This window comes from Symphalangus syndactylus, chromosome X (assembly GCF_028878055.3).
Source record: "Symphalangus syndactylus isolate Jambi chromosome X, NHGRI_mSymSyn1-v2.1_pri, whole genome shotgun sequence".
NCBI lineage: Eukaryota > Metazoa > Chordata > Mammalia > Primates > Hylobatidae > Symphalangus > Symphalangus syndactylus.
Genome location: NC_072447.2, coordinates 114,349,845 through 114,375,201, shown reverse-complemented (window position 1 = coordinate 114,375,201; position 25,357 = coordinate 114,349,845). Strand labels below are relative to the sequence as shown.

Sequence of the window (25,357 nt, the reverse complement as noted above, 5' to 3'; positions counted from 1 at the left end):
AAAAAGTCAATGAATGCCTGGTTTCAAAGCTTCAAAGGACAGGAAGATTCTCTTGTTAGGGGCTAATGCAACTTGTGACTTTAAGTTAAAGCCAGTGCTTATTTTCCATTCCAAAAATTGTAGTACAGGCAGAGTATATTTAAGAATTATGCTAAATATACTCTGCCCATACTCTACCAATGGAAGGGCAAAGCCTGAATGACAGCACGTCTGTTTACAATGTGGTTTATTGAATATTTTAAGCCCACTTCTGAGACCTACTGCTGAGAGAAAAAGATTCCTGTCAAAATGTTACTGCTTGTTGGCAATACACCTGACCATTCAAGAGTTCTGATGAAGATGTATAAGGAGATTAATGTTGTTTTCATGCCTGCTAATGCAATATCTGTTCTTCAGCCCATGGATCATGGAGTCATTTCTACTTTCAAGTATTATTATTTAAGAAATACATTTTATGAGCCTATAGCTTCCATCGATAGTGATTACTCTGATAGATCTGAGCAAAGTACATCTAAAACTTTCTGGAAATAAATCTCTATTCTAGATGCCTTTAAGAACATTTGTGATTCATGGGAGGAGGTCAAAATATAAACATTAATAGCAGTTCGGAAGAAGTTGATTCCAACCCTCATGGATGACTTTGAGGGGTTCAAGGCTTCAGTGGAGGAAGTCACCACAGATGTGGTGAAAATAGCAAGAGAACCTGAATTAGAAATGGAGCCTGAAGATATGTTTGAATTGCTGTAATCTCATAAAACTGAATGAATGAGGAGTTGCTTCTTATGGATGAGCAGAGTGTGGTTTCTTGAGACAGAGTCTACTCCTGGTGAAGATGCTGTGAATATTGCTGAAATGTGGATTTAGAATATTATATAAATTTAATTGATAAAGCAGCAGCAGGGCTTGAGAGAATTGACACCAATTTTGGAAGAAGTTCTACTGTGGGTAAAATGCTACAAAACAGCATTACACTCACAAAGAAATCTTTCGTGAAAGAGTCCATTGATGCAGCAAGCTTCATTGTTATCATAGCCATAGTCACCCCAACCTTAAGCAACCACCACCCTGATCAGTTAGCAGCCATCAGCATTGAGGAAAGACCCTCCACCAGCAAAAAGCATATGACTTGGTGAGGGCTCAGATGATTGTTAGCATTTTTTAACAATAAAGTATTTTTAAATGAAGGTATGTTCATTTTTTAGACATAATTATGTTGCACACTTAATAGACTACAGTATAATAGAAAAGTAACTTTTATATATGCGGGGAAACAAAACAATTTGTGATATTTGCTTCATTGAAGTGATCTGGAACTGAACCTACAATATCTCTGAGATATGCCTGTATTACATTTACATACATCAAAAACCCCATCCAACAGTGTTATAATTTTTGTTTTCAAACATTATAAGAGATTTTTAAAACTAAAGAGAAGAACAATAGTCAGTTATATTTACCCACATAGTTACCATTTCTCTTGTTCTTCCTTCATCCTTGAAAATTCAAGTTTATTCTGGTATTATTTTCTATTCTCTTCAAGATATTATCTTTGGTTTTTAGAAATATGACTATGATGTATCTATGCATGATTTTCTTCCTATTTCAGGTTCACTGAGTTTCTATCCTACTTCAGGTTCACTGAGTTTCTTGAATCCTTCACCAAATTTGTTATATTTTTGGCCATTATATCTTCAAACGTATTTTTTCCACACATTCTGTTCTCTCCTGGGACTCCAGTTACATTTGTGTTAGGCCTTAAGGTAGTGTCCTATGGGTCCCTAAGACTCTATAGATTTTTTCCCATCTTATTTCTCTCTTTGCATCACACTGGATAATTTTTATTACACTATCTTCAAGTTTACTAGTTCTTTCCTCTGTCATTTCCTTTCTGCTATTAAGCTTATTTAGTGAATTTTTATTTCTTATGTAGTGTTTTTCAGTTTTAAATTTCCATTTTGTTCTCTTTAAAAAATGTTTATTTCCCTGCTGATATATGCTATTATTTCATTGGTTACAACCATATTTTTGTCACTTAATTGAGCACAGTTGTAATTGCTGTTTTATATTCTTTGTCAACTGTCTTAGCCCATTTCGGCTGCTCTAACAAAATACCAAAACTGGGTAGCTTATACACAACAGAAATTTATTTCTCACAAGTCTGAAGGCTAGATAGTCCAAGGTGAAGTTGCCAGCAGATTCAGTGTCTGGTGAAGGCCTGTTTTCTGATTCACAGAAAGCATCTTTTAGCTGTGTCCTCAAATGGTGGAAGGAATGAACAAGCTCTCTGAGGTCTCTCTCATAGGAGAACTAATCCTATTGACAAGGGCTCTACCCTCATATCATGACCTTATTACCTGCCAAAAGCCCCACTTCCGCACACCAACACATTGGAGATCAAGTTTCAACCTGCTGTCAATTTGGAAGAGACACAAACATTCAGACTAGAGCATCCACTAATTCCAACATCATCTTGTCTCTTGGCTGGTTTCAATGGTTGTCTTTTTTTCTTGAAACAGGATCACATTTTCCTGGTTCTTCATATGTCAAGCAATTTTGTATTATAGCTTGGACATTATGAATGCTAGGTTGTAGAGGCTCTGAGAGTCTCATGCATTCTCTTGAAGAATATTGATATTTTTGTTTTAGCAGTAAATTAACATGATTGGACTGAAGCTGCCAATTCTAATTATTTAGCTGGGCTGCTTTGCATCTGTCCCACATATACATGGTTCAGGGGTAAGTAATGGACTTGAGAGGAATTTGATGGTCCCATCTCTGAGTCTGTCCTTTCTGGAATTATCCTCTCACTTTCCAGTGGCTGTGGTTGTCCAGAGCTCTGTCTTCTGGTTCTTCAGTTCAGAAAGACTACTGGCTATCTGTCAGAGTGTTAATTGATTCCCACAATCCAAACATTGGCCTACCCTCAGGCTAAAAGGAGTAAAACATGGGAAGCTCACTCCCTCCCTTCTTTTTTTTCATGTCCATGGTTTTTTCTCACTCATCAGTCCTTTGTGTCATTATTTATTGTATTCTCTTCAGAGCAGTTGATGGCAAACTTTTTCTATAAAGGGCCAGATAATACATATTTTTAAGCTTTGTGGACCATACAGTCTGTCAAAACTACCCAATTCTGCCACTATAACATGACAGCAGAAATGCATATATAAATGAATAGGTGTGGCTGTATTCCAATAAAGCCTTATTTACAAAGACAAGTGACAAGCCAAATTTGGCCTGTGGGCCATGGTTTGCCAAACCTTACTCTGTTATTTTCAAGAGAGTTGAATCTGATAGAAGCTTACTTGGCTGTACCAGTAGTTGAAACATCTCATTAAACATTTTATTTTAGCTAATTCATTTTAGGATACTTACACATTAATTGGCTACATAGAAATAAATTAAAATTAATCCAATTTAAAGTAGGAGAAATAGAAAAAGGTACATAAGGGGTGTAGTCAAGATGGCCAAATAGGAACAGCTCCAGTCTACAGCTCCCAGCATGAGTGATGCAGAAGATGAATGACTTCTGCATTTCCAACTGAGGTACTGGGTGCCTCTCACTGGGGATTGTCGGACAGTGGGTGCAGGACAGTGGGTTCAGTGCACCAAGCCTGAGCTGAAGCAGGGCGAGATATCGCCTCACCCGGGAAGTGCAAGGGGTCAGGGAATTCCCTTTCCTAGCCAAGGAAAGGGGTGACAAATGGCACCTGAAAAATTGGGTCATTCCCACCCTAATACTGAACTTTTCCGATGGTCTTAGCAAATGGCACACCAGGAGGTTATATCCCGGGCCTGGCTCAGTGGGTCCTATGTCCACGGAGCCTCACTCATTGCTAGCACAGCAGTCTGAAATCAAACTGCAAGGCAGCAGCGAGGCTGGGGAAGGGGCGCCCGCCATTGCCCAGGCCTGAGTAGGTAAACAAAATGGCCGGGAAGCTCAAACTGGGTGGAGCCAACTGCAGCTCAAGGAGGCCTGCGTTCCTCTGTAGACTTCACCTCTGGGGGCAGGGCATAGCCAAACAAAAGGCAGCAGAAACCTCTGCAGACTTAAATGTCCCTGTCTGATAGCTTTGAAGAGAGTAGTGGTTCTCCCAGCATGCAGCTTGAGATCTCAAAATGGACAGACTGCCTCCTCAAGTGGGTCCCTGACCCCCAAGTAGCCTAACTGGGAGGCATCCCCCAGTATGGGCAGACTGACACCTCACATAGCCGGGTAATCCTATGAGACAAAACTTCCAGAGGAATGATCAGGCAGCAACATTTGCTGTTCACCAATATCCACTGTTCTGCAGCCTCTGCTGCTGATACCCAGGCAAACAGGATCTGGAGTGGACCTCCGGCAAATTCCAACAGACCTGCAGCTGAGGGTCATGACTGTTAGAAAGAAAACTAACAAACAGAAAGGACATCCATGCCAAAACCCCATCTGTACGTCACCATCATCGAAGACCAAAGGTAGATAAAACCACAAAGATGGGGAAAAAACAGAGCAGAAAAACTGAAAATTCTAAAAATCAGAGCACCTCTCCTCCTCCAAAGGAATGCAGCTCCTCACCAGAAATGGAACAAAGCTGGACGGAGAATGACTTTGACGAGTTGAGAGAAGAAGGCTTCAGACGATCAAACTACTCTGAGCTAAAGGAGGAAGTTCAAACCCATGGTAAAGAAGTTAAACACCTTGAAAAAAAATTAGACGAACAGCTAACTAGAATAACCAATGCAGAGAAGTCCTTAAAGGACCTCATGGAGCTGAAAACCATGGCACAAGAACTATGTGATGAATGCACAAGCCTCAGTAGCCGACTCAATCAACTGGAAGAAAGGGTATCACTGATGGAAGATGAAATGAATGAAATGAAGTGATAAGAGAAGTTTAGAGAAAAAAGAATAAAAAGAAATGAACAAAGCCTCCAAGAAATATGGGACTATGGGAAAAGACCAAATCTACGTCTGATTGGTGTACCTGAAAGTGATGCGGAGAATGCAACCAAGCTGGAAAACACTCTTCAGGATATTATCCAGGAGAACTTCCCCAATCTAGCAAGGCAGGCCAACATTCAAATTCAGGAAATACAGAGAATGCCACAAAGATACTCCTCGAGAAGAGCAACTCCAAGACACATAATTGTCAGATTCACTGAAGTTGAAATGAAGGAAAAAATGTTAAGGGCAGCCAGAGAGAAAGGTCGGGTTACCCACAAAGGGAAGCCCATCAGACTAACAGCTGATCTCTCCACAGAAACTCTACAAGCCAGAAGAGAGTGGGGGCCAATATTCAACATTCTTAAAGAAAAGAACTTGCAACCCAGAATTTCATATCCAACCAAACTAAGCTTCATAAGTGAAGGAGAAATAAAATACTTTACAGACAAGCAAATGCTGAGTGATTTTGTCACCACCAGGCCTGCCCTAAAAGAGCTCCTGAAGGAAGCCCTAAACATGGAAAGGAACAACCGGTACCAGCCACTGCAAAAACATGCCAAATTGTAAAGACCATCGAGGCAAGGAAGAAACTGCATCAACTAATGAGCAAAATAACCAGCAAACATCATAATGACAGGATCAAATTCAAACATAACAATATTAACCTTAAATGTAAATGGGCTAAATGCTCCAATTAAAAGACACAGACTGGCAAATTGGATAAAGAGTCAAGACCCATCAGTGTGCTGTATTCAGGAAACCCATCTCATGTGCAGAGACACACATAGGCTCAAGATAAAGGGATGGAGGAAGATCTACCAAGCAAATGGAAAACAAAAAAAGGCAGGGGTTGCAATCCTTGTCTCTGATAAAACAGACTTTAAACCAACAAAGATCAAAAGAGACAAAGAAGGCCATTACATAATAGTAAAGGGATCAATTCAACAAGAAGAGCTAATTATCCTAAATATATATGCACCCAATACAGGAGCATCCAGATTCATAAAGCAAGTCCTTAGTGACCTACAAAGAGACTTAGACTCCCACACAATAATAATGGGAGACTTTAACACCCCACTGTCAACATTAGACAGATCAACAAGACAGAAAGTTAACAAGGATATCCAGCAATTGAACTCAGCTCTCCACCAAGCGGACCTAATAGACATCTACAGAACTCTCCAGCCCAAATCAACAGAATATACATTCTTTTCAGCACCACACCACATCTATTCCAAAACTGACCACATAGTTGGAAGTAACGCACTCCTCAGGAAATGTAAAAGAACAGAAATTGTAACAGACTGTCTCTCAGACCACAGTGCAATCAAACTAGAACTCAGGATTAAGAATCTCACTCAAAACCACTCAACTACACGGAAACTGAACAACCTGCTCCTGAATGACTACTGGGTACATAACGAAATGAAGGCAGAAATAAAGATGTTCTTTGAAACCAATGAGAACAAAGACACAACATACCAGAATCTGTGGGACACATTCAAAGCAGTGTGTAGAGGGAAATTTATAGCACTAAATGCCCACAAGAGAAAGCAGGAAAGATCTAAAGTTGACACCCTAACATCACAATTAAAAGAATTAGAGAAGCAAGAGCAAACACATTCAAAAGCTAGCAGAAGGCAAGAAATAACTAAGATCAGAGGAGAACTGAAGGAAATAGAGACACAAAAAACCCTTCAAAAAATCAGTGAATCCAGGAGCTGGTTTTTTGAAAAGATCAACAAAATTGATAGACTGCTGGCAAGACTAACAAAGAAGAAAAGAGAGAAGAATCAAATAAACGCAATGAAAAATGATAAAGAGGATATCACCACCGATCCCACAGAAATACAAACTACCATCAGAGAATACTATAAACACCTCTACGCAAATAAACTACAAAATCTGGAAGAAATGGATAAATTCGTCGACACATACACCCTCCCAAGACTAAACCAGGAAGAATTTGAATCTCTGACTAGACCAATAACAGGCTCTGAAATTGAGGCAATAATTAATAGCTTACCAACCAAAAAAAGTCCAGGACCAGATGGATTCACAGCCGAATTCTACCAGAGGTACAAGGAGGAGCTGGTACCATTCCATCTGAAACTATGCCAATCAATAGAAAAAGAGGGAATCCTCCCTAACTCATTTTATGAAGCCAGCATCATCCTGATACCAAAGCTTGGCAGAGCACAACAAAAAAAAGAGAATTTTAGACCAATATCCCTGATGAACACTGATGCAAAAATCCTCAATGAAATGCTGGCAAACCAAATCCAGCAGCACGTCAAAAAGCTTATCCACCATGATAAGGTGGGCTTCATCCCTGGGATGCAAGGCTGGTTCAACATACGAAAATCAATAAATGTAATCCAGCATATAAACAGAACCAATGACAAAAACCACATGATTATCTCAATAGATGCAGAAAAGGCCTTTGACAAAATTCTACAGCCCTTCATGCTAAAAACTCTCAATAAATTAGGTATTGATGGGACGTATCTCAAAATAATAAGAGCTTTTTATGACAAACCCACAGCCAATATCATACTGAATGGGCAAAAACTGGAAGCATTCCCTTTGAAAACTGGCACAAGACAGGGATGCCCTCTCTCACCACTCCTATTCAACATAGTGTTGGAAGTTCTGGCCAGGGCAATCAGGCAGGAGAAAGAAATAAAGGGTATTCAATTAGGAAAAGAGGAAGTCAAATTGTCCCTGTTTACAGATGACATGATTGTATATCTAGAAAACCCCGTCGTCTCAGCCCAAAATCTCCTTAAGCTGATAAGCAACTTCAGCAAAGTCTCAGGATGCAAAATCAATGTGCAAAAGTCACAAGCATTCTTATACACCAATAACAGACAAACAGAGAGCCAAATCATGAGTGAACTCCCATTCACAATTGCTTCAAAGAGAATAAAATACCTAGGAATCCAACTTACAGGGGATGTGAAGGACCTCTTCAAGGAGAACTACAAACCACTGCTCAATGAAATAAAAGAGGATACAAACAAATGGAAGAACATTCCATGCCCATGGGTAGGAAGAATCAATATCATGAAAATGGCCATAGTGCCCTAGGTAATTTATACATTCAATGCCATCCCCATCAAGCTACCAATGACTTTCTTCACAGAATTGGAAAAAACTAAAGTTCATATGGAACCAAAAAAGAGCCCGCATTGCCAAGTCAATCCTAAGCCAAAAAAACAAAGCTGGAGGCATCATACTACCTGACTTCAAACTATACTACAAGGCTCCAGTAACCAAAACAGCATGGTACTGGTACCAAAACAGAGCTATAGACCAATGGAACAGAACAGAGCCCTCAGAAATAATGCCACATATCTACAGCTATCTGATCTTTGACAAACCTGACAAAAACAAGCAATGGGGAAAGGATTCCCTATTTAACAAATGGTGCTGGGAAAACTGGCTAGCCATATGTAGAAAGCTGAAACTGGATCCCTTCCTTACCCCTTATACAAAAATTAATTCAAGATGGATTAAAGAGTTAAATGTTAGACCTAGCACCATAAAAACCCTAGAAGAAAACCTAGGGAATACCATTCAGGACATAGGCATGGGCAAGGACTTCATGTCTAAAACACCAAAAGCAATGGCAACAAAAGCCAAAATTGATAAATGGGACCCAATTAAACTAAAGAGCTTCTGCACAGCAAAAGAAACTACCATCAGAGTGAACAGGCAACCTACAGAATGGGAGAAAATTTTGCAATCTACTCATCTGACAAAGGGCTAATATCCAGAATCTACAATGAACTCAAACAAATTTACCAGAGAAAAACAAACAACCCCATCAACAAGTAGGCGAAGGATATGAACAGATACTTCTCAAAAGAAGACACTTATGCAACCAAAAGACACTTGAAAAAATAAATGCTCATCATCACTGGCCATCAGAGAAATGCAAAACAAAACCACCATCAGATACCGTCTCACACCAGTTAGAATGGCGATCATTAAAAAATCAGGAAACAACAGGTACTGGAGAGGATGTGGAGAAATAGGAACACTTTTACACTGTTGGTGGGATTGTAAACTAGTTCAACCATTGTGGAAGTCAGTGTGGCCATTCCTCAGGGATCTAGAACTAGAAATACCATTTGACCCAGCCATCCCATTACTGGGTATATACCCAAAGAATTATAAAACATGCTGCTATAAAGTCACAGGCACACGTATGTTTATTGCAGCACTATTCACAATAGCAAAGACTTGGAACCAACCTAAATGTCCAACAATGATAGACTGGATTAAGAAAATGTGGCACATATACACCACGGAATACTATGCAGCCATAAAAAATGATGATTTCATGTCCTTTGTAGGGACATGGGTGAAGATGGAAACCATCATTCTCAGCAAACTATTGCAAGGACAAAAAACCAAAAACCGCATGTTCTCACTCGTAGGTGGGAACTGAATAATGAGAACACATGGACACAGGAAGGGGAGCATCACACACTGGGGCCTGTTGTGAGGTGGGGAGAGGGGAGGGATAGCATTAGGAGATATATCTACTGTTAAATGATGAGTTAATGGGTGCAGCAAACCAACATGGCACATGTATACTTATGTAACAGACCTGCACGTTGTGCACATGTACCCTAAAACTTAAAGTATAATAAAAAATAAACAAAATAAAATAAAATGCCCTAAAGAAATAAAATAAAATGCTTCTCATTTTGGGTTTGTATTTCTCACTATTAAATTCAGGTTATGCCGGAATACTATATAAGCGATGTTGTGTTCATCTTGGGATATCACATATGAAGGCACACAATATTCATCTTGTCCTCATTGGTTATATTAATTTTGATCTTCTGATCAAGAGGTTACCTGGTTTCTCCCTTACAAATTTACTACTTTTTCCTTAGCTATTATTATGCAATCTGTGGAGAGACACCTTAAAGCTGTGTAAACATTTAGCTGCTTATCATGTTGGGTGCTTTGTATCCTTCCTGTCTCAGCCTAAATGTCACCTCCTCTAAGATGTCTTCCTTGACCATCTCTAAAATGGGCCTCCTTCTTTTGCTTTCAATTGCAACCCTGTCCAATTTCTTGACAGCACTCACCCTAATTTGTGATGACATATCTATTTGTGCATTTGTTATGTCTGTAGCAAATTTCCACTAGACTGTAAGCTTGATAAAGGTGGGGGTCAGATCTATTTTGTCTATTATTTCTTCTCTAGCACCTAACACAATGCCTGGAACACAATAGATGCTCAATAAATATATGCAAATGAATAGATAAATGAATAAGAAGAATGCCTGTGTGGTGTGGAAAGGATTTGCTAAACACCTGAGGACCCCATTGGTGCTGTCCTTTTGGAGAGAAATCCTCTTGTTAATCTTCATTAACTTTGCAATCCATGTTCTATTTTTTTCTTCTTTCTGGAGGGGAAGGTGCCATGATCAGGTGTGACCTACCGTACATGGCTTTTAAACTTCACTTTCCTGGTGAGTTATCTATTATATGGTAGAAAGGGCTAAAACCACTCTGGCAGGCTTTATAATTCAATAAATGCATAATCACACGAGTGTACCAGTAGATACTGGCAGGAAGCTGATTGATTGGCAGGCCAGACTCCATGACAGTTGTCTTCTGAAAGAAATTTCTACAGCTCCCTGGAGATGATTCTGCAAAGGACCCCTCTGGATAATCGGGTTAGTTATTTCCCTCATATTAAAAAAAAAAAGAAAGAAACAAAACACCACCCAATCCCACGTGCAGATTAAGAAAGAGGTGGTTCTAGGAAGAAGTATAAAGTAGGCCAAATCTATTATTGGGATTTTTTTCTTTGGGCAGATTTCTTCTGCCTTATGAAGTGCATACTGCCCCTCACCTCAAGCACCCAATGTCTTGCTGCTGTCCCTGTAAATTTCCCTCTCCAGGTGGCATCGTGAGTGTTGCTCTTCTCCTGCACTTGTTATGACTTATTGGACTAGCTTTGTGACTATGGGCAGTACATGACAATTTTTCTTTTAAATTAAAGAAATTCAGTGTTTCAAAAACTTGTGAAAATATATTAAAAGCAGGGTCAGGGAGACTGCCACACCATTTTGCCCACTACATGTACCTACTGATACCAAGAGATAGTACAATAGCCTCTGTTTTTATAGGCCCTACTATATTAGCTCTATTCTTTTTTTATATTTTTTATTATACTTTAAGTTCTAGGGTACATGTGCACAACGTTCAGGTTTGTTACATATGTATACATGTGCCATGTTGGCGTGCTGCACCCGTTAACTCGTCATTTACACTAGGTATATCTCCTAATACTATCCCTCCCCTCTCCCCACATCCCACAACAGGCCCCAGCATGTGATGTTCCCCTTCCTGTGTCCAAGTGTTCTCATTGTTCAATTCCCACCTACAAGTGAGAACATGTGGTGTTTGATTTTTTGTCCTTGCGATAGTTTGCTGAGAATGATGGTTTCCAGTTTCATCCATGTCCCTACAAAGGACATGAACTCATCATTTTTTATGACTGCATAGTATTCCTTGGTGTATATGTGCCACATTTTCTTAATCCAGTCTATCATTGTTGGACATTTGGGTTGGTTCCAAGTCTTTGCTATTGTGAATAGTGCCACAATAAATATATGTGTACATGTGTCTTTATAGCAGCATGATTTATATTCCTTTGGGTATATACCCAGTAATGGGATGGCTGGGCCAAATGGTATTTCTAGTTCTAGATCCCTGAGGAATCACCATGTTGTCTTCCACTATATTAGTTCTATTCTAAACTGTACCTCTCTAGAGAAAAAAATATAAAATAGCGAACAAAGTTAAGGCAATTTGACTAGTGAAAAGAGGATGCAAATAAAAAGCAAACTGGAAAGCAAGAGCAATATTAAGGGTGTGGTGACAGACTGAAGTGGAGATGCTTGAGAAATATGTCAGAGTATGCTCTGGTTTGGGAAATTGAAGAAGAGGCTAGATATTTAAAGTACAATCCCATTGGTGGTAAATGACCATCCTTTTCTTCTGACTCCTTCCCCAGCTGGTCATCCCTCACACCACCATATACAGCAGGCACATTTCAGGGCTTAGAATGACACACCAAGTAACAACCATCTTTTACAAGGTTGTGAAGAGCTTGCCAGAAGGCTAAGCCAGGGAATCTGTTCAATTCCATTGGCTCCCACCATCAGTTGCTGGAATAGGAACCCCCTAATGACATAGACAGCAATCAGTGATGCAAATATGATAAGTAAGACAGAACCCATCCCGAGGTGGGAGATCTCCGGGAAATAGACCAGGCTCTTATCCATCTCAAAGAGGTAGAAACAATCTTGGACTTTGTCTTCCTCCTCAGACACAGGATTAACATTGTCCACTAGGATGTGTTGATAGTCTTTACTCCCATTATCATTGCTGCATGACAATGCTGCTTCTGGCTACAGTGATTGTTGTATTCATCACCCTCTTCATAGATCAGCATGATCCAATTACTTCCATTGAAGACATGAGTCTGGTTGGGTCTGCCTACCTCCTTCCTGTTACTTTTATTGATTGGCACCAGGCCTGCCCCAGATATGTGATTACTAGCTTCCCAGCATGCCCTGAATGTGTATATGTATATATCTGGGCCCTGGCCCACAGTGCTCTCAAAGCTTTTGTTAAACACTGGTTTCAGCCACTTGAGTAGAGCCAACTTGTTCTCTGACTCTTTACCTTTTTCTCTACCAGGTCACAGATTTTTTCTTTGGTGTGACAGCATTGCCTTTCTGCCACAGCCAGGAGTAGCAGCAGTGGCAGTCTAGCCTTTCAGTAGCTGTAGAAAAGGGACATCTTGCTACAGGCAAAGGAATAGGAAAGGCTCAGAATTCTCCGGCAAATACCTGTCTGAGGCTGGGACATGGGGCTAGATGTGAACCCCAGTCCTAGAGTTAGTGTCAACTCATAACCTTTTGCATTATATTTAAATTGGAATTGGCAAGAGGAGAAAGAAAGATATAGATGTGAAATAGCCTACATAATGCCTGGCATATAGTAGGCATTAAATAAAATGTCTAAGGTTGTGCTGTCTGCTTTCAATGATAACCGCACATTGTAGGACAATGAATCTGAATATTATACTAATTTGATACTGGTTAATGTGCAGTCACTACCTCAGGGATTTGCTAGCTTGCTCACCCTGGGGTTTTGCTCTCTGGTAGCCAATGACTTCTGGTAGTGCAATGTTTTAAGCCCCACTCAATGAATTTTGTGCCACAGGTGGTTTCTGAGGCACAGTAAGCAGCCAGCTAGTGGACAGTGGGTATTTTCATGAGCTGCCTAGACATTCATGTTCAGAGAGTATCTATTATGTAATTTATTCAAGATTTAACACATATTTATTATGACTTCTCTGGTAGATTATTACATTGTTTATCCATATTCAGTGTCCTTCCATGCAGCATCTCTGCCTTTAGAAGGGTTATACTTCCCTACTCCTTCAAAAATCAGGCTTAGACATATGATTTGCTTCAGTCAATGAACTATGAGCAGAAGTGACATGTGTCACTTCTAGGTGGAAGCTTAAAGAAACAGTGCTTGCTTTGCCACATTCCCTTTTCTGTATGCTTTGTTGACTGGCAACATCCCAGGTGGCTCCTTTTCTGTTGACTAGTGTCCCAGAGTGAGGTCAGCTAAGATCTACTATGAGTAGAACCATCTACACTGCCCTTCTACCAACCTATTTTGGACATGTAGTATGGCAAGAAACAAACATTTATTATAAGCCACTGAAATTTTGAGATTGCTTCTTACTGAAGCATAACCTAGCTTGCAAATCTTCCAAGGATGCCAGAAGAGTGACTATAAGCAATTCATCTGCAGTTGGTGTATGATATGGTTAGGTTCAGTGCCCCACCCAAATCTCATCTTGAATTGTAATCCCCATAATCACCATGTGTTAAGGGCGGGACCTGGTGGGAGATGATTGGATCATGGGGATTGTTTCTCCCATGCTGTTCATGTAGTGAGTGAGTTCTCACAAGATCTGATGGTTTTAGAATGGGCTCGTACCCTTCAGTCTCTCACTCTCTCTCACCTTCTGCCATGTAAGACATGTCTTTGCTTCTCTCTCACCTTCCGCCATAAGTTTCCTGAAGCCTGCCCAGCAATGTGGAACTGTCAGTCAATTAAACATCTTTCCTCTATAGATTACCCCCAGTCTCGGGTATGCCTTTATAGCAGTGCGAGAATGGACTAACACAGTACATGACAACTCTGAGCTTGGGCTGAGGGTCTAACTCACTTCTTGCTTTGATTCTGGTATAAATATTGAAAATCCCAAGTCACAGAGCTCAGGAAGTCCAGGTGTGAGAATCCTCTAAAGACAAAGACTGTTCTGTGACTAAGCAGTCTCTCTCTTTGCCCTCTCTCTATAGGTAATGATGTAGAACCTCTGAGCTGGCCCCCTGAGGTCCCAGTTCAGTGACTGTCAAAACTTTATGAGAAGTATATTGTAAATCTTCACTTTCTCTCATCATAAACCAGTGTGAGAGTTGGCATTGTGTTGCAATGGGAATTTTCTGCTTTTAGTGGTTTGGCACTTTGGCCCTTTTGTTAGAAATCCAGTTTTAATTTTCTTTACATAGTCCAGGCACAGCACATAAAGCTCTGTATACTGGGGAGGCCTATATGGTCAGTTACATTAGGGGCTAAGTTTTTGATTTTTTTTAACTTTGCTGAAATTGATTACAAGTGTTTTAACAAGTACCCAGGTTATTTCCTTGTCTGGGCAGCTCAGGGACAAGGGGGAAACCAAGTTGTCAGAGCACACACAAAACTTGTTGGTATTTATTCTGGTATAAATATTGAAATTGGCTAATTTGGGAAAGCCCCGTATGGGAAGGTACACAGCAGATGGGTGGAAAACAAAGTACTGACTACCACTGCTTTTTCTAGCTTTTGTTTTATTTTGATAACATTTTACATATGTATACACTTTTTAACTACTACCCAGAACAAGGTATCGAACATTTCCAACATTCCAAAAAGTTCCCTTATCCTCTTCCTCATCAATACCTCCCCATTCCAGAACAGGCAACTGTTCTGACCGCTGTCATCTTAGATTACTTTAGCCTGTTTCAGCAATTTGTACCAATGGAATCACATAGTATACACATTTTTGTGTATGATTTCTGTATAACTGGGTTTTTTAAATTTTTAATTTTAACTTTTTCTGGGTGCATAGTAGGTGCATGTATCTATAGGTTACATGAGATATTTTGATACAGGCATGCAATGCATAATAATCACATCAGGGTAAATGGGGTTCCCATTAACCTCACACATTTATCCTTTGTGTAACAAACAATCCAATTATACTTTTACTTATTTTTAAATGTACAATTAAATTATTTTTGGCTATAGTCACCCTGTTGTGCTAGGAAATATACTAAGTCTCATTCATTCTTTCTACTACTTTTTGTACCCATTAACCCTCTTGAATTCCCCTCCACCCCCTGACTTCCCTTCTTAGCCTTCTACACTCTATCTCCATGAGTTCAACTGTTTTAATTTTTAGCCCTCATAAATCAGTGAGAATATGCGATGTTTGTCTTTCTGTGCCTGACTAATTTCACTTAACATAATGACTTTCACTTCGATCCATGTTGTTACAAATGACTGGATCTCATTCTTTTTATGGCTACATAGGTCTCCACTGTGTATATGTACCACATTTTCTTTATTCATTCGTATGTTGATGGACACTTAGACTGCTTTCAAATCATGGCTATTGTAAATAGTGCCTCAATAAACATGGGAATGCAGATCTCTTTGATATACTAATTTCTTTACTTTTACATATACACCTAGGAGTGGAATTACTGGATTGTATGGTAGTTATATTTATAATTTGTTGAGGAACCTCCAAGCTGTAATCCATAGTGGTTTTACTAACTTACATTTCCACCAGCAGTGTACGAGTGTTCCCTTTTCTCCACATCCTCCCCAGGCATTTGTTATTGGCCGACTTTTGGATAAAAGCCATTTTAACTGAGGTGAGATGATATCTCATTGTAGTTTTGATTTGCATTTCTCTGATGATCAATGATGTTGAGCACCTTTCCATATACCCATTTGCCATTTGTATGTCTTCTTTTGAGAAATGTCTATTCAGATCTTGGGATCGTTTTTTTAATTGGATCATTAGATTTTTTTCCTATATAATTGCTTGAGTTCCTTACATATTCTGGTTATTAATCTCTTGACAAATGGGTAGTTTGCTAATATTTTCTCTCATTCTGTGGGTTGTCTCTTCACTTTATTGACTGATTATTTCCTTTGCTGTGCAGAAGCTTTTTAACTTGATGCAATCCCATTTGTCCGTTTTTTCTTTGGTTGCCTGTGCTTGTGGGGTATTACTGAAGAAATCTTTGCCACGTTCAGTGTCCTGGAGAGTTTCTCCAATGTTTTCTTGTAGTAGTTTCATAGTTTGAAGTTTTAGATTTAAGTCTTTAGTTCATTTTGATTTGATTTCTGTATATGGCAAGAGATAGGGGTATAGTTCCTTCTTCTGCATATGAGTATCCAGTTTTCTCAGTATCCAGTTTTTCTCTCAGTATTGGAGAGACTGTTTGTTACCCCATGTACATCCTAAGTATCTTTATCATGAGTTCACTGTAGATGTATGGATTTGTTTCTGGGTTCTCTACTCTGTTTCATGGGTCTAGTCTATGTGTCTGTTTTTCTGCCACTATTGTGCTGTTTGGTTATTATAGCTCTGTAGTATAATTTAAGGTCAGGTAATATGATTCCTCCAGTTTTTTTTTCTTTTTTTGCTTAGGATAGTTATGGGTATTCTGGGTCTTTTGTGGTTCGACATAGATTTTAGAGTTTTTTTCTATTTTTGTGAAGAACATCGTTGGTATTTTCATAGGGATTGCAATTAATTTATAGATTGCTTTGGGTAGCATGGACATTTTAACAATATTTATTCTTACAACACATGGACATGGAATATCTTTCCATTTTTGTGTGTGTTCTCTTCAATTTTTTGCATCAATGTTTGATGGTTTTCATTGTAGAGATCTTTCACTTGTTTGACTAATTACTAGATATTTTATTTTATTTACAGCTATTGGAAATGGGATTACTTTTTAATTTCTTTTTCAGATTGTTCACTGTTGGCGCATAGAAATTTTATTAATTTTTTGTTCTTTTTTTATTATTATACTTTAAGTTCTGGGATACATGTGCAGAACGTGAAGGTTTGTTACATAGGTATACATGCGCCATGGTGGTTTGCTGCACCCATCAACCTGTCATGTACATTAGGTATTTCTCCTAATGTTATCCCTCCCCTAGCCACGCAGCCTCTGACAGGCTCTGGTGTGTGATGTTCCCCTCCCTGTGTCCATGAGTTCTCATTGTTCAACTCCCACTTGTGAGTGAGAACATGCAGTGTTTGGTTTTCTGTTCCTGTATTAGTTTGCTGAGAAAGATGGTTTCCAGCTTCATCCACGTCCCTGCAAAAGACATGAACTCATCCTTTTATATGGCTGCATAGTATTCCATGGTATACATGTGCCATATTTTCTTTATCCAGTCTATCATTGATGGGCATTTGGGTTGGTTTCAAGTCTTTGCTATTGTGAACAGTGCTTCAATAAACATACATGCACATGTGTCTTTATAGTAGAATGATTTGTAATCCTTGGGGTATATACCCAGTAATGGGATTGCTGGGTCAAAAGATATTTCTGGCTCTAGATCCTTGAGGAATCACCACACTGTCTTCCACAATGGTTGAACTGATGTACACCCTCGCCAACAGTGCGAAAACATTCCTATTTCTCCAAATCCTTTCCAGCATCTGTTGTTTCCTGATTTTTAAGTGATCTCCATTCTAACTGGCATGAGATAGTATCTCATTGTTGTTTTGATTTGCAGTTCTCTAATGACCAGTGATGATGAACTTTTTTTCATATGTTTGTGGGCCGCATAAATGTCTTCTTTTAAGAAGTATCTGTTCATATCCTTCACCCACTTTTTTGATGGGGTGGTTTTTTTCTTGTAAATTTGTCTAAGTTCCTTGTAGATTCTGGATATTAGCCCTTTATCAGATTGATAGATTGCAAAAGTTTTCTCCCATTCTTTAGGTTGCCTATTCACACTGAAGATAGTTTCTTTTGCTGTGCAGAAGCTCTTTAGTTTAATTAGATCCCATTTGTCAATTTTGGCTTTTGTTGCCATTGCTTTTGGTGTTTTAGTCATGGAGTCTTTGCCCATGCCTATGCCCTGAAAGGTGTTGCCTAGGTTTTCTTCTAGGGTTTTTATGGTTTTAGGTCTTACGTTTAAGCCTTTAATCCATCTTGAGTTAATTTTTGTATAAGGTGTAAGGAAGGGGTTCAGTTTCAGTTTTCTGCATATGACTAGCCAGTTTTCCCAGCACCATTTATTAAATAGGGAATCCTTTCCCCATTGCTTGTTTTTGTCAGGTTTGTCAAAGATCAGATGGTTGTAGATGTGTGGCATTACATCTGAGGCCTCTGTTCTGTTTCATTGGTCTATATATCTGTTCTGGTACCAGTACCATGCTGTTTTGGTTACTGTAGCCTTATAGTATAGTTTGAAGTCAGGTAGCATGGTATCTTCAGCTTCGTTCATTTTGCTCAGAATTGTCTTGGCTATATGGGCTCTTCTTTGGTTCCACATGAAATTTAAAGTAGTATTTTCTAATGCTGTGAAGAAAGTCAATGGTAGCTTAATGGGGACAGCATTGAATCTATACTCTGGGCAGTATGGCCATTTTCACAATATCGATTCTTTCCATGAGCATGGAATGTTTTTCCATTTGTTTGTGTCCTCTCTTATTTCCTTGGGCAGCGATTTGTAGTTCTCCTTGAAGAGGTCCTTCATATCCCTTGTAAGTTGGATTCCTAGGTATTTTATTCTCTTTGTAGCAATTGCGAATGGGAGTTCACTCATGAGTTGGCTGTTTGTCTGTTATTGGTATGTAGATATGCTTGTGGTTTTTGCACATTGATTTTGTATCCTGAGACTTTGTTGAAGTTGCTTATCAGTTTAAGGAGATTTGGGGCTGAGAATGTGGGGTTTTCTAAATAGACAATCATGTCACCTGCAAAGAGAGACAATTTGACTTCCTCTCTTCCTATTTGAATGCCCTTTATTTCTTTCTCTTGCCTGATTGCCCTGGCCAGAACTTCCAATACTATGTTGAATAGGAGTGGTGAGAGAGGGCATCCTTGTCTTGTGCCAGTTTTCAAAAGGAATACTTTCAGCTTTTGCCCAGTCAGTATGATATTGGCTGTGGGTTTGTCATAAGTAGCTCTTATTATTTTGAGATACGTTCCATCAATACCTAGTTTCTTGAGAGTTTTTAGCATGAAGGGCTGTAGAATTTTGTCGAAGCCCTTTTCTGCATCTATTGAGATAATCATATGGTTTTTGTCATTGGCTCTGTTTATGTGATCGATTATGTTTATTGATTTGTGCATGTTGAAACAGGCTTGCATCCCAGGGATGAAGCTGACTTGATCGTGGTGGATAGGTTTTTTGATGTGCTACTGGATTCGGTTTGCCAGTATTTTATTGAGGATTTTTGCATTGATATTCATCAGGGATATTGGCCCGAAGTTTTCTTTTTTTGTTGTGTCTCTGCCAGGTTTTGGTATCAGGATGATGCTGGCTCATAAAATGAGTTAGAGAGGATTCCCTCTTTTTCTCTTGTGTGGAATAGTTTCAGAAGCAATGATAGCAGCTTCTCTTTGTACCTCTGGTAGAATTCGGCTGTGAATCCATCTGGTCCTGGACTTTTTTTTGTTGGTAGGCTATTAATTGCTGCCTCAATTTTAGAACTTGTTATTGCTCTATTCAAGGATTCAACTTCTTCCTGGTTTAGTCTTGGGAGGGTGTATGTGTCCAGGAATTTATCCATTTCTTCTAGATTTTCTAGTTTATTTACATAGAGGTGTGTATAGTGCTCACTGATGATAGTTTGTATTTCTATGGGATTGGTGGTGATATCCCCTTTATCATTTCTTATTGCAGCTATTTGATTCTTCTCTCTTTTCTTCTTTACTAGTCTCGCTAGCAGTCTATCTATTTTGTTGATCTTTTCAAAAAAAACAGCTCCTGGATTCATTGATTTTTTGAAGGGTTTTTTTATGTCTCTATCTTCTTCAGTTCTGCTCTGATCTTAGTTATTTATTGTCTTCTGCTAGCTTTTGAATTTGTTTGCTCTTGCTTCTCTAGTTATTTTAATTGTGATGTTAAGGTGTCAATTTTAGATCTTTTCCGCTTTCTCTTGTGAGCATTTAGTGCTATAAATTTCCCTCTACACACTGCTTTAAATGTGTCCCAGAGATTCTGGTACGTTGTGTTTTTTCTCTTTGGTTTCAAAGAACATCTTTATTTCTGCCTTCTTTTTTCTTACTTACCCAGTCATTCAGGAGCAGGTTGTTGCTTTTTCATGTAGTTGTGTGGTTTTGAGTGAGTTTCTTAATCCTGAGTTTTAATTTTATTGCACTGCGGTCTGAGACATTGTTTGTTATGATCTCCATTCTTTTGCATTTGCTGAGGAGTGTTTTACTCTCAGTTATGTGGATGATTTTAGAATAAGAGGTAAGTGGTGCTGAGAAGAATGTATATTCTGTTGATTTGGGGTGGAGAGTTCTGTAAATGCCTATTAGGTCCTCTTGGTCCAGAGCTGAGTTCAAGTCCTGAATATCTGTGTCAATTTTCTGTCTCATTGATCTGTCTAATATTGACAGTGGGTTGTTAAAGTCTCCCACTATTATTGTGTGGGAGTCTAAGTCTCTTTGTAGGTCTCTAAGATCTTGTTTCATGAATCTGGGTGCTCCTATATTGGAGGCCTGTATATTTAGAATAGTTAGCTCTTCTTGTTGAATTGTTCCCCTTACCATTATGTAATGCCCTTCTTTGTCTTTTTTTTTTGAATCTTTGTTGGATTAAAGCCTGTTTTGTCAGAGACTAGGATTGCAACGTCTGCCTTTTTTTTTTTTTTTTTTTTTGGCTTTCCATTTGCTTGGTAAATTTTTCTCCATCCCTTTATTTTGAGCCTATGTGTGTCTTTGCACATGAGATGGGACTCCTGAATACAGCACACCGATGGGTCTTCATTCTTTATCCAATTTGCCTGTCTGTGTCTTTTAGTTGGGACATGTAGCCATTTACATTTAAGGTTAATATTGTTATGTGTAAATTTGATCTTGTCATCATGATGCTAGCTGGTTATTTTGTACACTAGTTGATGCAGTTTCTTGTCATTGTTCTTCATATTTTCATGTGTTTTTGCAGGGGTTGGTACCGGTTTTTCTGTTCCATATTTAGTGATTCCTTCAGGAGCTTTTGCAAGGGAAGCCTGGTGGTGACATAATCCCTCAGCATTTGCTTGTCTGTAAAGGATTTTATTTCTCCTTCATTTATGAAGCTTAGTTTGGCTGGTTATGAAATTCTGGGTTGAAAATTATTCTTTTCTTTAAACCTAGGCAATACCATTCAGGACATAGGCATGGGCAAGGACTTCATGTCTAAAACACCAAAAGCAATGGCAACAAAAGCCAAAATTGACAAATGGGATCTAATTAAAGAGCTTCTGCACAGCAAAAGAAACTACCATCAGAGTGAACAGGCAACCTACAGAATGGGAGAAAATTTTTGCAATCTACTCATCTGACAAAGGGCTAATATCCAGAATCTACAATGAACTCAAACAAATTTACAAGAAAAAAACAACCCCATCAAAAAGTGGGCAAAAGATATGAACAGACACTTCTCAAAAGAAGACATTTATGCAGCCAAAAGACACATGAGAAAATGCTCATCATCACTGGCCATCAGAGAAATGCAAATCAAAACCACAATGAGATACCATCTCACACCAGTTAGAATGGCGATCATTAAAAAGTCAGGAAATAACAGGTGCTGAAGAGGATGTGGAGAAATAGGAACACTTTTACACTGTTGGTGGGATTGTAAACTAGTTCAACCATTGTGGAAGTCAGTGTGGCGATTCCTCAGGGATCTAGAACTAGAAATGCCATTTGACCCAGCCATCCCATTACTGGGTATATACCCAATGGATTATAAAACATGCTGCTATAAAGACACATGCACACGTATGTTTGTTGCAGCACTATTCACAATAGCAAAGACTTGGAACCAACCCAAATGTCCAACAACGATAGACTGGATTAAGAAAATGTGGCACATATACACCATGGAATACTATGCAGCCAAAAAAATGATGAGTTCATGTCCTTTGTAGGGACATGGATGAAGCTGGAAACCATCATTCTCAGCAAACTATCGCAAGGACAAAAAAACCAAACACTGCATGTTCTCACTCACAGGTGGGAATTGAACAATGAGAACTCTTGGACACAGGAAGGGGAGCGTCACACACCGGGGCCTGTTGTGAGGTGGGGAGAGGGGGCAGGGATAGCATTAGGAGATATACCTAATGTTAAACAATGAGTTAATGGGTGCAGCACACCAACATGGCACATGTATACATATTTAACTAACCTGCACATTGTGCACATGTACCCTAAAACTTAAAGTATAATAATAATAATAAAAAAAGAAAATTCTTTTCTTTAGGGTGGCCTCCAGTCTCTGGCTTGTACGGTTTCTGCTGAGATTTCCGCTGTTAGTCTGATGGGCTTCCCTTTGTAAGTGATCTGGCCTTTTCTCTGGCTGCCCTTAACATTTTTTCTTTCATTTTGACCTTGGAGAATCTGATGATTATGTGTCTTTGAGTTGAACTTCTCATGGAGTATGTTAGTTGTGTTCTCTGTACTTCCTGAATTTGCTTGTTGGCCTGTCTTTCTAAGTTGGGAAAGTTCTCCTGGATAATATCCTGAAGTGTGTTTTCCAACTTGTTTTCATTCTTCCCATCTCCTTCAGGTACCCCAATCAATGTTACATTTTGTCTTTTTGTGAAGTATCATATTTCTTGAGGCTTTGTTCATTCCTATTCATTCTTTTTTCTCTAATCTTGTCTGCATGCCTTATTTTAGCAAGGTGGTTTTCAAACTCTGATATCCTTTCTTCCGCTTGGTCAATTCAGATATTTATACTTGTGTATGCTTCATGAAGTTCTCGTGCTGTGTTTTTCAGCTCCATCAGGTCATTTGTGTTTTTCTCTTAACTGGTTATTCTAGTTAGCAGCCCCTGTAACCTTTTATCAAAGTTCTTAGCTTCTTTGCATTGGGTTAGAACACGCTCCTTTAGCTCAACGTAGTTTTTTAGTACCCATCTTCTGAAGCCTACTTCTGTCACTTCATCCATCTCATCCTCTGTCCAGTTCTGCATCCTTGCTGGAAAGTCATTGCGATCATTTGGAGGAGAAGATGCACTCTAGTCTTTTGGGTTTTCAGCGTTTTTTCGTTTATTCTTTCTCATCTTCGTGAGTTTGTCTAGTTTCGATCTTTGAAGCTGCTGACAATTGGATGGAGTTTTTGTGGGGGCTTTGTTGTTGTTGGTGATGTTGTTGCTTTCTGGTTTGTTTGTTTGTTTCCAATGGTCAGCTCCCTCTTCTGTAGGGCTGCTGTGGTTTGCTGGGAGTTCATTCAGGCCCTATTAATCTGGTTCACTCACGCACCTGGAGATGTTACTTGAGGAGGCTGGAGAACAGCAAAAATGGGTGCCTGCTCCTCCGACCTCAAGGGGCACCAATCTGATGCCAGTAGGATCACTCCTGTATATGGTGTCTGACATCCCCTGTTGGAGTGTCCCACCCAGTTTGGTAGCACAGGGAACAGGACCCATTTAGTGAAGCACTTTGTCACTTGGTGGAGGTGGTGTGCTTCACTGGGGGAAAACCCACTCATCTGGTTGCTCAGATTCCTCAGAACTACCAGGAGGAAAGGATAAGTCTGCTGGTCCACAGAGACTGTGGGCACCCCTCCTCCTATGAGCTCAGGTTCAGGGAAATCCGAGTTCTGTCCCTGAGCATCTGGGTAGAGTTATTGGAGTTCCTGCAGGGAAGCCCCACCCAATGAGGAAGGATGAGTCAGGGTTAGGCCTGAAGGGGCACTCTGGCCACAGTCTGCCACAGCTGGTGTGTTGGGCTGTGGGCAACACATCTTCGGACCAAGACGTCCAGCCTCCCTGTCTCCAGCAAGGGAAAAACGGAGCCTGGAGCTATACAGATGGATGCTTCCCTTCCCCTGCCCAGGGAGCTTAGCTTGTTAGACAGTCGTGAGTCCCAGCGCTGGCTGCTGCCCTTCCCCCAGGGAACTCAAATGGCTTAGACAGCAGGCTGCCACAGCTGTGGTGCTGGTCATCCCTTCCCCCAGTATATCAGTAGGCTTAAGCAGATTCTAGCTGAGAGGCATTTGAGAATCTGCACAGCTCCAGGGTTGGGACACTAGGCCCTGATGGCGTGGGTGCATGAGTGGGATCTTCAGTTCCATGGGTTGCACAGTTCTGTGGAAAAACTGGGTAGCATGCTCACTCACTGCCTCCCTTGGTTGGGGGGAGGGGGCTCCCCTGTCCCATGTGGCTCTCAGGTGGGCCACCACACCACACTGTTCTTCCTTCCTCTCCATGGATCACGCCAGCCTCCTAGTCAGTTCTGATGACAGAACCTGGATACCTTAGTTTCCGGTGAAGGATTCACATGCTTATTATGATTCTTTTCAATGGGAGCCTCTGAATGCCGCTGTTTTTAGTAGGCCGTCTTGGCCCTGCCCCACTGTATTCTACCAAATATTTAAAGAAGAACAAATACCAAGCCTACTCAAACTATTCTGAAAAATAGGGGAGGAGGGAATACTTCCAAAGTTATTCTATGAGGCCTGATATCAAAACCAAACAAAGACACATCAACAAAAGAAAATTATAGGCCAATATCACTGAGGAATATTGATGCAAACATCCTCAACAAAACTTTAGAAAACAAAATTCAACAGCATAGTAAAAAAAGTATTCATCATGATGATGTAGGATTTATCCCAGGGATGCAAGTATGGTTGAATCTTTGCAATTCAATTAATGTAATACATTATATCAAAAAAATGAAGGAGAAAAATCATATAACATTTGCAGTTGATGCTGAAAAATCATTTGTTAAAATTCAACATCTCTTCATGTTAAAAACCTTGAAAAACCTAGGTATAGAAGAAACATACCTCAATATAATAAATGTCATATATGACAGACCCATAGCTCATATCATACTGAATAGGGAAAAACTGAAAGCCTTTTCACTAAGATCTGGAGCATGACAAGGATGCCCACTGCCACTCATGTTATTCATCATAGTAGTGCACATCCTAGCTAGAGCAATCAGACAAGAGAAAGAAGTAAAGGTCATCAAAATTGGAAAAAAAAAAAGTCAAATTATCCTTGTTTGCAGATGATATTATCTTATGTTTGGAAAAATCTGAAGACTCCACTGAAA

The 25,357-nt window shown here is 39.6% G+C and overlaps 1 pseudogene; it reads right to left on the bottom strand.

Moving 5' to 3' along the window:
• Positions 1-3,001: 3,001 nt before the first annotated feature.
• On the bottom strand, positions 3,002-24,038 carry LOC129475375 (cation-dependent mannose-6-phosphate receptor-like; annotated as a pseudogene).
• Between the last annotated feature and the right edge of the window lie 1,319 nt (positions 24,039-25,357).